The 18,023-nt window shown below is 31.7% G+C and overlaps 2 protein-coding genes across 4 annotated transcripts in view; one reads left to right on the top strand and one right to left on the bottom strand.

Moving 5' to 3' along the window:
• The window catches only part of LOC113393147 (ATP-binding cassette sub-family D member 1), an 81,063-nt gene that overhangs the window by 22,667 nt on the left and 40,373 nt on the right, over positions 1–18,023 (top strand). The window contains exon 1 of one of the 3 annotated variants that reach the window (XM_026629871.2): positions 12,659–12,830. The exons of the other annotated variants lie outside the window; for them this stretch is intronic. The gene's annotated coding sequence lies outside the window, so the exon portion shown is untranslated. Of the gene's footprint in view, positions 1–12,658; positions 12,831–18,023 lie in introns of those variants that run through there. 3 annotated transcript variants of the gene reach the window in all.
• LOC113393159 (protein lethal(2)essential for life-like) overlaps positions 1–18,023 on the bottom strand; it is a 206,259-nt gene that overhangs the window by 149,169 nt on the left and 39,067 nt on the right. The gene's annotated exons all lie outside the window — the stretch shown is intronic.

Genomic DNA, 18,023 nt, shown 5'->3' with positions numbered 1-18,023 from the left:
GTTTCGGCGACGTTTTTTTCGCAAATCCATAATGAGTATCATAGATTAATCAAGCTCTCGACCAATGATTTCACATCAGATTGCTGTCAAATGTTGTTTATTTGGCCTTTTATCTGTTTTGGTTGGAACAGAGTATATGTGTTTTGCGAAACAACACAATAATACCTCCATGTTTGTTAAAATTAAATACACACATGCAACTAACTAACTGAAGAAGTCCCACAAATGCAATAACAAACCATAACTTAATCAGTAGACTTGCATAAAGGATGTTGCGTTAAAATATCCGATGAGATTATTGCAATTAAATTTGATGCAAACGAGAATAGCACTTAAGTATTAGAGATAAAGTGCTTTTTTGTCTGTATCAGTTCACGTGTGTATATAGATTGCGCGTGCGCTGAACGAACGCAATGGTCCGCTGGATACGTTAACAGCTTTGTTCCTAAACGTTGCATAAAATACACTTCAGGTCAAGCATGGCTGTGAATATGTGGGACTTCCTTAGAATATTTTCATGGAATTATAAAAACTATATATTCTTAAAAAATGAATATAAATCAAATTACTCGGACGTAGACTGTTGTATTGAATAATTACTTTTTAAAATGTTTTCATTATTGTATTTCGAAAGGGGAAAAAAGTAAAAGTTTGCAAAGATAATTATAATTATATAGATAAAAATGTAATCTAAGTCTAATTTAGCCTAATCAAGCTACATAGATAGTCTTAACTATAGAACAAAGTTTATTTGATATTTACATAGATAGATAGATAGATAACTTACAAAGCAGAGAACGCGTCGTACGCACGCACTAGAAAAAAGGTATGACATTCGGCGAATCTCAAGCGTATCTGTGACGCAAACCAATATATCAAAGTTAGTTCGTTCGTTTTAGTTCTCTTGTAATATAACAATTTATCGAGATATATCTATAATCATAAATAATCTAAGCAATATATCTGTATTATATTACGTACAATAACGGCGGTAATACATTTAAGTTACTCCTATTGTCAAACGTATTACAAAACATCAGCTCTAAGATGTTAACTGCTTATATAACTTTGCCTTTACATCAGTTAAAAGACCGCCAAAAGTAATTCTATGTTGTTGTGTTTCGGTTTGACAAAAGGGAGAAAGAGAAAGAAGGTATATCTTTGTTCTCGTTCCCACTTACTCACTCAACATCCATTAGGTCGTTCATCTGCCTTTCTATTATAATGAATGAAAACTAAACATTGTTAATATTACCATTTCTGTTTTTATTAAAACCAGCTCAAACTGGTTAATTAAGAATGTTATTTTTTTTTAAATGAAAGCGATATATAGGATCAGTTATAAGTTAACCTATTAAGAAATGTAGAACCTATCAAGATGTAGAAAAGTTCATAAGTTTTCTATGTTGTCTTGGGTCTGGGTGTTTGTGGTACCGTCGTTACTTCTGATTTTCCATAACACAAGTGCTTTAGCTACTTACATTGGGATCAAAGTAATGTATGTGATGTTGTCTAATATTTATTTATTTATAATTTTAAAACATATCTCGACTCTCTGGTAATAAAAACATGCAGGCACATCGAACTAAACTCAATCAAAACACTAAAGGCATAGACTACTCGTGTGTGCAGATTTGAAAGTCTAAATAAAACAAAACTGGCCATTAAAACTGCAATATTTTAATTAAAACCCGAAACTCATATCAAAAGGATTATTTAAAATTTATTTTTAAAGAAAAAAAATATTTTTGAAACGAAAAAGCTGTGAATTTTAAAACGAAAGCCCGGATTTGTTTCGATGATATTTGGAAAATGGATTAAAAATGTTTTATGTTATTTGGACTAAAAATATGAATGTCAGAATTTATTTCGTTGATATTTAGGTGAAACAATACAATATCTATAATATGGTTAGGTCGATTTCGGGCTGTTCGCTCGCAGCCAAGATGAGAGAGAATTCCTGCTAGATTTTTGATAGGATAGTCCGTGAGTTTATTAAATGTTAGACCTGACTTTTAGTATCAGGTCTTCTCTTCCGAGATGAAGTCCTCTATCTAATACTATAATTTATGAGTTTGAAGGGTTCTAAGTTTATATGTCTTTATGTTCTTAATTGAGTTTATCGTATTTAGTATGTATTTATGTTGTATATAAGTATGATTTAAAATTATAAAGATATAATAAAATTAATTAGCAAAAAAAAAACCACATAATTACTGAAGTTTTGATTTTAAATAAAAATATGGCAAAATTGATCATATTATATACAAAATGTAATCTAATGTACAAAAAACATTATTTTATGATTGGTCGAAATAGACCGGGCCTTTTTTATTAACCTTCTGGTACACTGAGCACATCAACTAATATAAATACGAAAGTGACCGTTTGTTTGTTACGCTTTCTCGTCTTAACTACTTAACCGATCGACATGAAACTCTACATTCAAGTTGGCAGCCTACACCCTACTCTGGGTTAAGAATTACTTGATCTAATCAAAATATACTTAACACAAGTAGGCTCTTACAAGCACTTTTGTATCGCTTGTGACTACATTTAATTTAGAGCCGCCTCTCGTTCGATACATAGAATCTGCCCAGAACAACCGGCAAAAAACTCAGGAGTTACATTTTTCCAAAAATCAAATTAAATTTTTTTAACATTAGCAGTCGTAAATTTTCCACTGGTGGGCTAAAGCCTCCTCTCCCTTGAGGAGAAGGTTTGGAGCATATTCCACTACGCTGCTCCAATGCGGGTTGGTGGAATACACATGTGGCAGAATTTCGTTGAAATTAGACACATGCAGGTTTCCTCACGATGTTTTCCTTCACCGCCGAGCACGAAATGAATTATAAATACAAATTAAGCTCATGAAAATTCAGTGGTGCCTGCCTGGGTTTGAACTCGAAATCATCGGTTAAGATGCACGTGTTCTAACCACTGGGCCATCTCGGCTCAACAATCAAACATTATGAAAAAGCGTCGACTTAGTATTTGTTGATTTCCAAACCGTATATTTTATATATCAATTTCATTGCATTCAATTGACATAAAAACTGTTATTAAAATGGCGGAGTTTACATTTAATTCAATACTGTAACACGACGATTCAAAAGTGCTTATATGAGCCTACTTGGATAAATAATATTTTGATCTTTAATAAGTAACTAATTTATATATCATGTCTGAAAATTAATATCAGAATGATTACCTCATATTTAGGTGTAATTAGAACCGGGCTTTCGAGTAAGCTATTGTCGTAGGTAAACTGTTAGTATGGTTAGATCATCGGCCATACATCAGTTTACCGATTTTGTATCGAAACGTGACGGGTTTTCCGCAACATTTTCCTGCAGGAATTCTAATGAGTTATTCATTATGTATTATTTTATCATCATTATTATAAAAACTGTTCTGTATGACAGCACGATATAGTTATATAATTAAATTATAACGCATCAAAATCAAAATATATTTCATTCAAGTAGGCATTTACAAGCTCTTTTGAATCGTCATTTAACTAACTATTTAAAGTAAAGCTACCACCGGTTCGGAATGTAAATTCTACCGAGAAGAACCGGCAAGAAACTCAGTAGCTCTATTTCAACATCTAAAAATACAGTCATGTTAATTAAATACAATTATATATGTATGTTATGTCTCCTGCCTGGAAGTCAATAAGCATTAACTCCACGCTTTTTTATCATCTATATAATCTTGTATCGAATAATATGACTTCTTTACCAGTGTATTTTTTACAAATGATTTGAATTTATGAAATGGCAACGTTAAAAATGTCTGCGGAATTATATTATATTTTCTTGGTCTTTGTCAAGAATTGTTTTATAAAATATTAAATTATATTTTTTAAATCCGACTTAACACTTACAGAGATGATTTTTGTATTAGACTATTCCGATTTGTTGTTACTTTTAGTTATTGTTTAAATTAAGGAAAAGTTATACACTCATTATTACGAGTCTGTCTCTGTCTAAGTGTGAATGAGATGACTAATTTAAGAAAAGAAGACAGCAAAAAAAATTTTAATTAGATTATAAACACGTAAATAATTTTACGAGGAGCGTGCGAGTGAACACATGTATTCTATTCAGTCTATTGCAACCACAAGAGGACAATAAACAATTAAAATACATATGACATTGATTTGACGCGGTATCATTGAAAAATATGATATTCATTATGGATTTTCGATAATACGGTGTTTTGAACGTCGACGAAGCTGTTATCGGAACTATGGAAGTAAATCAAAGTGGATATTGTCTTTGAGTGGAATAATATTGTATAATTAATACCATATTAAACAATATAGCAGAGCTATTAGCCAATCGTACGAAAAATGTCCGTAAATCTAAGGTTTGTTTATCTTTATTTGTTCTACGATTGAATTGACTGTACATTCTTCGTCTAAGCAGTAATACTTTGTATTTTTGTGTTTTGGTTTGCAGGGTGAATGAACTACTGTAAGTTCAGGCACAAGGTACATAATAACATAGTTCTCAAGATTGTTGGCGCATTGGAGATGTAAGGAATGATTAACTTCTAACGGCGATATTGGCTATGCGTTGACTACTTACCATCAGGTCGCTCAATTAACTAATATAAATAAATAAATATTGGACAACATCACATACATTACTCTGATCCCAATGTAAGTAGCTAAAGCACTTGTGTTATGGAAAATCAGAAGTAACGACGGTACCACAAACACCCAGACCCAAGACAACATAGAAAACTAATGAACTTTTTCTACATCGACACGCATCTGGTCTGGCACACATGAAAACCGGTGTACACACTACTCGACCACGGAGGTCGTCAAAATTAGCTCGTCCACTTATCTATTTCATAAAAAATATATATCTTGTGCGTGTAGTTATCTTCATAATATATTTGTATTTTACTCAGCACTTTGTATTCGTCATTTTCCAAGGTTAATTTTAATATTAAGCTACCAGCATTTTGTTACCGTTGTGTTTTAATTAAATATAAATTATTATAATGAAATTAACTTGAACTGATGCGTTGTAAATAGTATAATTACGTGAAATGCATTGATAATGAGTGTGAACGATTGTAAAGGTTGTAAATGAAATATTGTCGATAAGAACTGCGTCACGCATCAGAAAGTTCGTTCGTTTTGTTTCGTCTAGCGACCGTACGTTTATGTTACGTTTTGTTATGTTATAAAGAAACATAGAGTTAATATCGGGGGTACACTTTAGGGTAAAGGCTTGATCTTATTTCTGTGTTTGGCGTATATGTATACATAGAGATACATATGTGGGATAATTTCTTCCAAGCTATTCCTAGCAGGTTTCATCGCGATGTTTTTCACAATTAATTACTTAAAAACTGGTCACCCGGCTTCGTTTTAGGTGAAATTTATTTATTTATTAAATAAATGATATATTTGTTTAATTCTATTTATTTTTTTATATATATTTAGGTTTATCATTTATCAAACATCTATATTTTCTATTTAGGTAATAAAAATAACAATAATCATTCTTTACACAGCCTTTTGAACGCACCCGTAAACGTCAAACATGGCCGCCCGTTGAACTGTCATGTTATTGAATTTCATGGATTTAATATCGAAATATTGCGATTATATGATTTTTGCGACTATTATATATGTTGTCGACTAAAAATCTTTATTTTTTAACGATTTATAAATGTCGATAACTTTCGATCGAGTCTAAGGTAGACCTGCACGAAATTATTACTTAAAAAAATAAATTAGATATGAAAACTAAACTCTTTGTCTGGATTTGAACCAGTATCCTTTGGTTTAGATTTATTTGTTCTGGACCATTTCGGTCTCTAAAAGATTTAATAGCGGCATTAAGAATTAAGACACTGTTTGTTTGATTTATCGTAAGGAAATGTAATTGAATACCTACTCGATATACAAGTACTAACGATATAGCGTTACACAGACATTCAATATTTACATATACAAGCTACTAGTCCCGACTTCGTTCGGGTAAAATAAGAATTCTATTTACTTCCCGATTGCAGCGCCACCTGCCAATCTAAACCATGCCAACCAAGGGATTCAAATATACATAAAAACGAATTCTCTTTTTATTAGGATTTTTGTCCACTTTTTCACTCCAATAATGTTTATTGTGGTAGTTAGTAATACCATCTTGATAAATTTTATTTTAAATTTGTATTAAGTAAGTTAAGTAAATAAGTAAGTTTTTTTACATTGGTTATTATTTTAAATCAATTTTGTGGGAATTTTAAAGAGCGACCTTTAGTACGAATTCGGTCATGTTCGAATTCGAATTTCCACCAGCGTCCTTTCTGATCATTTTATTTCGTTTGCTTTGAAATAAATTCCTAGTTTTTATACATTTTCGGAAAGCTAAGTAAACGATTATGTTTTTAAAATAATCTGCAGAACAAGTTTCATAATGTTTTTTTTTTGTTTTTCAGCCATATTTGATGGAAAAAAATAAAAAAAATATTGAAATAATATCAGTTCCGTCTCGCATTTTTAAATTTGGACCGATAATTATTGTTTAAATATTGATAAATATCCAGTGTTTAATCGTTTTTATAAATCAGAAGAAAAAAGTAGATTTTAATGGACACTTAATAAATTTAACACTTAATAATAAATAAATAAATTTTTGAAGTTGCATTTTTGACTTATTTTAAAAAATCTAAAAAACGCGATTACTCAAAAATGGTTCACTTTTGCATTATGCATATGGGGGTTAAAATTATCGCAAATAGTCACCCCTATCACCTCCTAACGGGAATACGTCGAATTACCAATAACCCTGTATACATATTTTTGGGCAGAGCTATTATATGAGTATCTTAGTTCGACGGCAAGAGAGCGTCACGAGGTGGGCTATAAGACTTTGTCAAACAAAAACACGTTTTGTTTTTATCGTCGTTAAAAATAGAAAGAGGTTCTCAATTCGGTTGATTTTTTTTATTTTTGTTACCTCAGACCTCCTATTATTATTTATGAACCAATTTCGAAATTTTTTGGTAGAATTTTCGAGACTATATAAAGAAACCTACGTATATGAAGAAAAACAGTATTCCATTTTTATAGGCTTGAATTAAGGGTGGTATTTTTTCTTCATTTTTTTTTGTTTGTTTGTCAAAAGCTTTCTCCAATAAAGCGAATTTTGATTTGATGACTTTTGAACCGGCAGTGTATGTGTAATTTTCACGTCGTATCTTGTGAAATGCCGTAAACCAACTTACGGTGACACGCTAATTTGATCCGTGTATCCTTTTAATGCTATAATTATTATAGTCAGTATCGCACGTCACATTCTGTCATTTTAGGATAGTATTCTTTGCGAGTTTCGGTATTGTTCTATCTATGCCCATTATTATAGAACTATTTTTTTAATTTTCTCTTGTACTATTATATTGTCATTTTATAAAATACCTGTTTCTTAGAATCATTGTGCAAAAATCTATCCAGCAAATTAAATTCTCAAGACTCGAATAGGCGAATTAATCAGCAAAAATGCCGTTTAATTATAATTAATGATTTGAAATTTGAAAAATGGTGCCTTCGGCTCCTGTCCCTACATATTACGTAACAGTGGCACATAGTTTGCTATTGAATCCAAGATGGCTGCCGTTACGTCCAGTCACTGCGCACAATGATCGCCGCTTTCGTTCCGCTCCTCACTTCGTAGTGTTGTTTGTCATTAAAATAATGTAACAAATATCGATTAAATATCTAATTTCTGTTACGGATTATCTTTATCTAAACGTGGAAAATTAATCATTTGATTTAATCGTACGTTATGTTATCATTGTTATATTTCCTAATTGTTATCTTTTTTTTTAATGTATGTAGATAATACACGATGTTTAAGTAGGTCTTAAACAGATTTTTTTAAAGTAATCTTTGTATTTATTTTAATATACATTAATACAATCTATAATATAAGTATAATCTATATATAAGTTATATGTAAATTAGACATATAACGGATATCCGGTTATATAAGGACTATATAACATCTTATTGCAAACCACGGGAGCAGAACATAAACGTTTAACTTATGTGAAACTGCGTGAAGCAGCCGCTTTAATAATAATATTTAAATCTATGTAACATAATTCACAACATAGATAAAGAAAATTGAAGTAATAATCAAATTATACGTAATTAAAATATCTGATATCTTACTTAGATAATAATCCATTTACGTACGGAATAGCTCAAAACTCAAACTTGATACGATTTTATATTTAATATGACAATAATATATTAATAAACTACGAGTTTTAAAGATAGTCAATAAATTTTTTTATATAGATTTTTTTTTTTTAATTTTTTTTTTTTGTCGATGTTTACAAATAACGGTAACATCACTAGCGATGAATTATGAAACAAAATTTGTAAAGCTTTTGCTTTCGTCTCGTGTTGTTCTTATTCAGCCCCATGGCATACTTCGTGACACCTTACTTTTACTATAACTTGACATAACTTGTCCAGGACTTATGTCATTTCTTTGTATAAGTGTGTTGTAAATGTAGTAACATACATACCTATGTTGGAGTATGATGTATTCGATTTGTGACATTTTATTTTGTACCCTGATGGTCTTTTTTTATAAAATTACAGGCAATCGATTAATCGATAATAATTATATCGAATATCGATATAATTATTGTTTAACTGAAATTGTTATTTACTAATTTTCTAAAAACTTTAATTATGTTCTTTTTTTGAATATTTCAATTTTGACTACAGTTGATCTGACTTTTATTAAAATATGTATATATGAATGCGAAAGTAATTCAGTCTATCTGTTGCTCTATCTCTACTATATTATGCATGTATTATACATGTAAACCTCTTGAATCATTCTATTAAAAAAAAACTACATCAAAATTCATGGAGTAGTTTTAAAGATTTAAGCATACATAGGGACAGACAGACAGCGGTAAGCGACTTAGTTTACACTCAAACAATTATTCTCTTGCCATTCTTGATAATGAACCAAGAAACCATGACCGAAGTCGGTCAGGAGAACATCATTATAATGATTATAGGATTACAATTCTCGTAATGAGTTACTACGCAAATACAACGCGGCGATAAATGTCATTAAAATTAGTTTCAAGTATCTACAAATTTGATAAGCGATGGACATTATGCCCTGATAATGGCTGCGTGACAATTACACTTAGATAGAAGCTGATCGGTTCTAAGCTGCATCAAATAGAATCGTATAAATACTTATATGCATATATGTTAACTAACATAACTTTATATTTTAAATGTCGGAAAAGAGTAACTACTGAGTTTATTGCCGGTTCTTCTAGTTAGAATCTACATTGCGAACCGGTGGTAGCTACACTTGATATGTGTAGTTTTGTAAAATCATGATTCAAAAGGGCTTTTAAAAGCACTTGAATATTAAGTATATTTTGTGTTACGTTGGAGTAACTTCGAAGTAATTGGTAATGAGCTGACCCAGGTAGGAATATTTGTCTTTTCTCTTTCACGATTTGGAAAGAGCTTCTGGGGAGAGGATGCCGATCACCAACGCAATTGTTCGCAGGGAGAGATCTCGTCCGACCTCGTGGACCAGGATCTTTCTATTTGCGTTTCACGCGGGGCATGCCTACATTTGCCGGTCCGAGGTTGGTAACCTGGGTCTTGTACTACTACTAGTATACATAAATAATAAGTTTTTGTTTGAAATTGGAAGGATTTGGCACAGAAGATATAAACAAAATATTTTAAAAAAATGAAAACTAATTTAAAGCACTATTTTGGCTACGTAGAAAAACTTACATATAAGGACAAATAGATATATTTATTTTTGTCTATATCAGGTAAAACAAAAGAACGCAAATCGTTTTATATGTGGATAATCGATCATATGACATTTATACGTCTAGTTTACCTTGCCTCGACTGACATCGACTTTAGTATCCACCCAAGGGGACAAAATTTGGCTTTTGACTTGGAGAAGAGGGTCTGCAGCGACACTCTTAAAATGAACACTATGCAAACTTTTGTTTTATTGGACCTGTACGTAACGACACGAAATCTACTTCGAATTTGGAATGTCTACGTGTTATAGTTTAATATGTGCGTTGATGGTCCGTCAGTCAGGATAATGCCTTCTCTCTGTCTCTCTCACACTCGCCTTGTTCCTAATTTCCCATCGCAGGGCAAAGTTCTGACACGGTAGTATTCCATCGCGTTCCGTCGGCGGTCGCATGCTTGACTTCACTCCAGGTCACTCAGACGTTTTCCGGTTCGCTGAAGATGGTTAGATTCTACGTCTACCTTTCCGCTGTGCCTTTTAAACAAGTTAATTATATAAAAAAATAAAAAAAAACTACACTCGCCGTTATCCTCGACTGTATCCGCTTCGTTTTTATTTTTTCCCAACCATTCCGTCATTTATATAATCAGGTCCCAGGCTAACCCAATATTTTTAATTGCGATCAGTCCATTGGTTTCTTCTTGATGAGGTAACGAACAATCTGGCAGCGTTTACAATATTTGCCTATTTTTATAGATTGGATAAGTGTACGAGCATATATATAGGCTACCTGGTGGTTAGTGGTCACCACCTCACATAGACACTGTTACAAATATGTTTGATGATTGAAGGAAATTGACAAAGAAGATGCCCAATGTTAAAATCTTTCAAAATGCTTTCTTAGTTAACTTTTCCTAGATAACATTAGCTTAGTATTTTCATTACGAATCAAGAGTATCTTTTTAATTTAAAGACTAACCCTCTCTTTCTGAAACGCTGATTAATTTCGGATTAACTAGTTTGACTTTAAACTGAACTGTCATTGGTCGGTGGCAGCCGATGATACGATAGGCGACCAATGAGCGTAGTTGGTTAGAAAATCTGTCATCGCTATTGCTACATTGGATTCCAGAAAAAGGACGATAATGGAATGAATGGAATGAATGGAATGAATGGAGAAAATTAAAAGAAATCTCACATATTCTCTCACGTAGTTGAACTCTCATTGGACGAGATTTAAACTTTTTTTTTACTCAATGCTTTCAGACTGTGAGGCAACGAAGACAAGTCAAGAATAATTGTTATAATCAAAGTTAATTTGGCTCGTTTCTTAAGATTGGCCACTTTGGCCTAAATACGGTTGAGAGGACTTAATGTTTATTTAATATGAGTATTTTAAAACCATATAATATAATAAATCTTATATCATGTAGTAATTTACACTTCGGTTAATTTCCTTCTAAGCAAAGTTAGTAACTAAGTCAATATGTTAAGGTAAATCTTATGATGACGTGGTCTATGGAAACCCAATATGTCACTGTGCATTCAGCCATTTATGTCCCGTAATAATTATTTATTTATTATATATACAATGACTACTAGCTACATAATATTTCTTTTAATAACTAACAGCCTGCATTTTCCCACTGTTGGGCTGTTTTTTTAGGGAGCTTGGACTTAAATACACATGTTTAACACGATGTTTTCCTTTATATATCAGTATGAAATTAAATTTAAACGTATATTAAGGCCATTAAAATTCAGAGGTGTCCGGGTTTGTAGTTGCAAACTTAAGTAAAGATTCGCTTTCGTTAATTACTGAGACATTTTTCGTAAATATGAGGTAACTGTCTCTTGTGTATAAGTGGCTGTAGGGAAATCCATAGGAAAATTGGTTATTGGATGAAGTTGTCAAGTTGACATTCCCTAACCTCAGAGATACGTATGTATGCGTAAACCTGTTGTTCATGCGTCTAATGTCCTATTAAGGGAATCTCCTGATCGATTTAGGGTAATTGGAATAGAGAACGCACTTATCTCTGTGCACAACAGTGCACTATAAAGTCTGAGATTGGTCGCTTTAAAATGTTTGGATTTGGTATGAAGCTATTCTGTTAATAGTTGATATTTAGTTTTAGGTTAAACTATTCGAAGTAGAAGAATAAAATAATAATCGACTTCAAATGTGTTATTTACATTTAAATAAGAAATCCACACAACGACCTAAGAATTTTCCAAAATAGATGATGGAGTTGTGAAGATTTAAAAAAATTGAATACGATTTACGATTTTTTTTAAACGAAATCAGTTAAAAAGCTGAAGAAAGATGTTAAACGATTAATCAATCCAACCCTAATATTCTTAATAAAAAATCAATACATACAAAATGTATGGCCTTCATGAGTTCCTAATCTATTCATATTGTGACCTGAGAAGTGTTCTGCGTAAGCAAGCGAAGGCCCTGGCCCCCAAAAAACAAGATCAATATAAACGTTATTCCACCTGTGGGAAGCTGGGACTATAGCTTGTATAAATATAAATAGACATGAGGTTTAATGTTTTTAAAGTCACTTACTTTTTAAAAGTTTATAGTAATCGTGTTCATGCAAACGAAAATTAGGCCAAGTTACATTAAGGCATCATCAAATGCTAGTAGCAAAAACACTAAATCAAAGTGTACAATAGCTTTAAAGACGTTCGCACGCAAAACGTGTACACACCGGCACCATTTATTATTTTAATGTACACGCACAAATAATAAACATTAGTCCGTATATCAATCGACTATGATCTACAATCCTATGTATGATTTCAAATATCTTAGAGAATGTCTTCTGCTATACGGTCTGATTCAGAAATAAGAATCACTCAGTGTAAGATTGACCGTCGAATGCGACGCACGTGCTTTTCGATCATTTTTTAATTTACGATTTAATTTAAAAATCGATTAAGATAAAGCATTTAAATATTAAGATTACGTTGTGTTTTTGTGAATGTGGGTGATAAAGTGATTATATAGGATTTTTTTTTTCGGTAAGTGAAGTTTTTATTTTTTAATTTTATATATTCTGAAGTGTTTTGCTTGGTTTGGAAATAGAAGGTCTATGGTTCTGATCGAATGCGGCGTTCTTTGTTCCATTTTGTTTCGTTTAAAACGCTTAATTTATTTGTTTATTAAACTGTTAGATTTTCCTCCCGATTACAAAGAATATTTATGTACGTATTTGTGAAGTTAAAATAAAAAAATATTTTTTATATATTCAAACTGAATTCTTCTTCGTTGTATAGTATATACGGATAGTCTTAACTTGTTCTTGAATATATTGTTCGAAAATTTAATTTATTTACATTTGAATACTATAAATAGGTAAACAGATATTTACATCAGTTTTATATTTGTGTTATGTGATTATTGTTTTGCAATATATATTTATTTAGAGGAAGTGTTAACAGTTTTATACGCAATCAGTAACTATTATATTCCTAGTGTAATAAATGTACAAAAAGTTAAATATGATATTCGTTTTGTACTAGGTATATCAAAATAATATTTGAACGGATTTTCTTAGAATTATAAATGGATTATTATTATGATGTTCACATAATATATAACGGTAACTTGTATATATAATGTGTGTGATCTTGTGGGAAGCGTTTGATGTTCGTTCGTTCGACATTCATAAAAACATTACGATTTTTAGTATCTCTTACAACAGAATAGAAATTATATTATATACTATCGTAGCAGGTAGAACTTGTTTACTTGTCATGAGATGTATAAGAAAAGATTTTCATGTATTATGTATATTCGTGTTCGCACAGAAGTCGAAACCATAAACATTCCAAAATATGAGGAAACATTCACGTGTGCACGTTTCTTAGATTCATTTTTCGTATCTTATTTTATTGATTAACTAAAGTACGTCAATAGCTACGAAACAATAAAAAAAATTTTGCAAAACAGGAGAAAAAGGTCCTTTTTTGTCAATGCCTACCTATATATATATATAATTAAATACCCAGCTGTATATATTTGATTGACGAAAAATTGTGAATAGCCTCAGAAATTTCCTTCAAAATAAACAGTGAACACTTGAGTCTAAAAGGTCTTGGGTTTTAATACAATAAGTTAAATACCTTCCTAGTAATAATTACATACCTTCTTTATATAGTGTGTGAATTATCCTACTAATGGTTGTTTGTTAGACGGAAAAACAGCTGGAGAGATTTTAATGGTATTAAGGTCAAAGGTTCTATAGATTTTCCTCCCCCCAAAAAATATTATAAGAGATTTACTGGGGCGCATCACCGATGGTCCAAGACTTGGCCATATCCGCGAGGCTACCCAATCCGTTGTGGCGGGGTTTATTTTATCCACTGCTTCCTAGATTAAGACCGACAAACTAACTAAACATATAGACTAACATCTGACACAACTACACGGTACATATAAATAGGTATGGAATATTCAATATGAGTACATATTAATCTTAATAATGACAAATCGGTAAATTATCATAAATTAAATTTTAGATGACAATCGTTAAGAATTGTAATCAAATAATCCGCATACGTTTGTACAAGGTTGCAGGAAATTGGATAATAATTGGGATTCCTTATATTAATGTTTTTTCTTATTTTATTTTAGACGAATACGATAATAATACAAGCTACGAACATGTTTTATTAATTAAAAAATCTGTTACATTGTCTGATAACAATTTAATTTAATTTATATTTTGTTACGAGACTAGCCCTAGCATCCATACGGTGCTACGTCATAGGGTATTATAATTAATTATATCATTAATAATATCACATATTATAAATATATACAACTATTATTGTAATTAATTGATCAATAATTTGTACAACTTTTTTATTATTATTTTATGGGATAACATTTAATTCTGGCATGTAACACTATTTCTTATTTTAAAAAATGATTGAGCTGTCATAAGGAAAACAATTGGATGATTGTGAGGGATTGTAAAGAAATATAGAGAGATTGGAGCATCATTGTAAAAACATAATTTTATTTTGCCATCCCGAACTACTGAAATTACAATTTACTTTATGGCAAATATTTCGTATTTAAATATAATATATAGCAATATTATTTTTTTGAGCTTTATCGGTTCTACGAAAAATATGGCCGGCCCACTGCCACTTCAGTTTACTAATACGGTGGGCTTTGTCGTGTTTGGTTTTCTGACAGATCGACACATGATCGGATGACGTGTTCTAGAGCGGAGACCGCGTCTCGGCAAACTAGCTACTAGCGATTCGCCCCGGTTTCGCACGGGTGCTATTTACTAATAAAAATAAATTATATATGATTGATATGTTATATGACTCAGGTATAATGTAGCTTAATACGAGTGAATTTTAATTTAGAATTTACCTTTAGTTCTGAGTTCTGGAGATTACCTTCTACATACAAACAAATCTAAGGTTAATGGACTTGGATATGATCTCAGACAATTTAAAGTGCTAGTAGATAAGATTTAGTAGTTATTGTTAAAAGCATTGTATAATGTGCACTGATTAATAATTGAATGAGTTAGAACTAAAAGGATATAAGTGAATTAATTTTTTGTATACTTTTTGGAAGAGCAAATCAGTATCGTACCAAACATGTCACTTGGACCCTTCTAGTTTTGCTACCTTCAATTGTAGGACGTCCTCAGGCACGGTGGAGTGACGATTTGTGCAAGACGGCTGGCAGGAGCCGAATGTGAGTAGCCGAAGATAGATCATAGTGGCGTGAATTTGGAGACGAGACAGAGCAGTGGACGAGTATGCTGATGATGAACTTATATCTCTAAGAATTTATGTCGATTTAAGGGCATTCCTGATGGTTAATTAATAATCGTATTGAACTTTAATAAAGTGTCAAATAAGATGACGTCAGGTCATGACACCATCGGTCGAGATCTAAAATAATCTATGGTATTCAAAATGGATTCGTGAAAAAAAATCATAAAAATGTCGTCAATATCGTTATTGCAACTTTGGTATGTTTTTTATAAATTTATGAAGATTTATCTAACTCTACTCGATTGAAAAAGGTTTTATATATAACCAAGTCTAAATATATAATAATGAATATATAAAAACGATTGACGTAATTTTTGTGACCGTGGGAAAGTAAAAATCGCTTTGTTAAGTTTATTATAATTTAAATTTAATTCAAATGTTACGCATACTTTTTATAACGGATTTGAGAACAATTGTCAGAGATTATCACAGATTGGTTAAAGTAATTGTTATTTATTATATATATTATAATCGTTTTTATAAATCAGACAAAAAAAAATAGATTTTAATTCATACTTTTTTTTAAAAAAAATATTGAAGTTGCATTTTTGACTTATTTTGAAAAAATCTAAAAAACGCGATTATTAAAAAATGGTTCACTTTTGCATCACGCATATGGGGGTTAAAATTATCACAAATAGTCACCCCTATCACCTCCTAACGGGAATACGTCGAATCACCAATAACTCTGTATATATATAAAAATCTTTAGTTTGAATAATGGACCTTTTATATCATTAATTCTTTGTTATTAAACTTTTATGTTGCAATTAAATAAACATGTGTCATCGAAGGTAACGTTAGAAAAGTTTCATTCGAAACGTAACACCTATTCGTTGCAATGTAATGTAAAAATCTAAAACTCTAAATAATAAGACAACAATGGCCGCGAAGAAGTGTGATACCGTTTGAAATTATCAAGTATAACTTTCTAAGCGAGAGGCGAGTGAGAGGTTATGATGGTCGATTTTGGCAGACAACAGCCACGAGCCCATTTATTAAATACATCACTGTGTTGGATTTTGTTCTCATTTCGCAACGAGCCTCGAGTTTACATTATATTATTAATTTAATACGTTATTTGTAACTTGTATTCATTTTATTTTTTACGAATTGACTATTTTTGTTTTTTAATTGGAATTTTTGCTTATATATAAAATTGGTGTCGGTATGCTGTTTGAGATCAATAGATGTCAATAACGTTTGACCGATCACCGTGAAAGTTTGTACTGTGTATGTATGGTGATATATATTTTTTTTTATGAAAAAGGTTTTTATACTCTAATTTGTCGCAACTCCTCGCTAGGTGACGCTGCAGCAGATAAATTTCCGTACCGTTCCCCACGTGTCATACAAATATTTCCCTCTCTCCTGTGCATTTATTATTCCCATCCGATGGGGGGTCTGCCTTCCTAGTCTTTTGATTCCACTTCGCTCTATTTGACGTATCGTTTTCAGTAACATTGCAGGAACTGAGATCTTTTCCGACCACATCTGTCCATATGTATATTTAATTAATAAAAATAACATACTTTCCCCGTCGATAAATAGTTAGTATATATAATATTATTAGTATGAATTAGGGAGAATTTGATTGACCCAGTAGATTTTAACACTTTCTAGGACAATGAACCCTATAGCCGAGATGGCCCAGCGAGCCGAGATGGCCCAGTGAGACGAGATGGCCCAGTGGTTAGAACGCGTGCATCTTAACCGATGATTTCGGGTTCAAACCCAGGCAAGCACCACTGAATTTACATGTGCTTAATTTGTTTATAATTCATCTCGTGCTCGGCGGTGAAGGAAAACATCGTGAGGAAACCTGCATGTGTCTAATTTCAACGAAATTCTGCCACATGTGTATTCCACCAACCCGCATTGGAGCAGCGTGGTAGAATATGCTCCATACCTTCTTCTCAACGAGAGAGGAGGCCTTAGCCCAGCAGTGGGAAATTTACAGGCTGATTATGTTGTTTATGTTTATGAACCCTATAGACGTAACAAAGGGTATTTGGCTATTGTATCTACTGTACTGTACTTAATGTTACTTCAGTTTTAAACTCATTAAACCATTCCTTTCATTTGTTTAATATTGCGTTTATAAGCTACTAGCGATTCGCCCCGGTTTCGCACGGGTGCTATTTATTAATAAAAATAAATTATATATGATTGATATGTTATATAACTCAGGTACAATGTAGCTTAATACCAGTGAATTTTTATTTAGAATTTACCTTTAGTTCTGAGTTCTGGAGATTACCTTCTACATACAAACAAATCTAAGGTTAATGGACTTGGATATGATCTCAGACAATTTAAAGTGCTAGTAGATAAGATTTAGTAGTTATTGTTAAAAGCATTGTATAATGTGCACTGATTAATAATTGAACGAGTTAGAACTAAAAG

Source organism: Vanessa tameamea, chromosome 26 (genome assembly GCF_037043105.1).
Source record: "Vanessa tameamea isolate UH-Manoa-2023 chromosome 26, ilVanTame1 primary haplotype, whole genome shotgun sequence".
In the NCBI taxonomy this organism is placed as follows: domain Eukaryota; kingdom Metazoa; phylum Arthropoda; class Insecta; order Lepidoptera; family Nymphalidae; genus Vanessa; species Vanessa tameamea.
The sequence above is the reverse complement of the archived record's forward strand: the minus strand, read 5'-3'. Positions and strand labels throughout refer to the sequence as shown.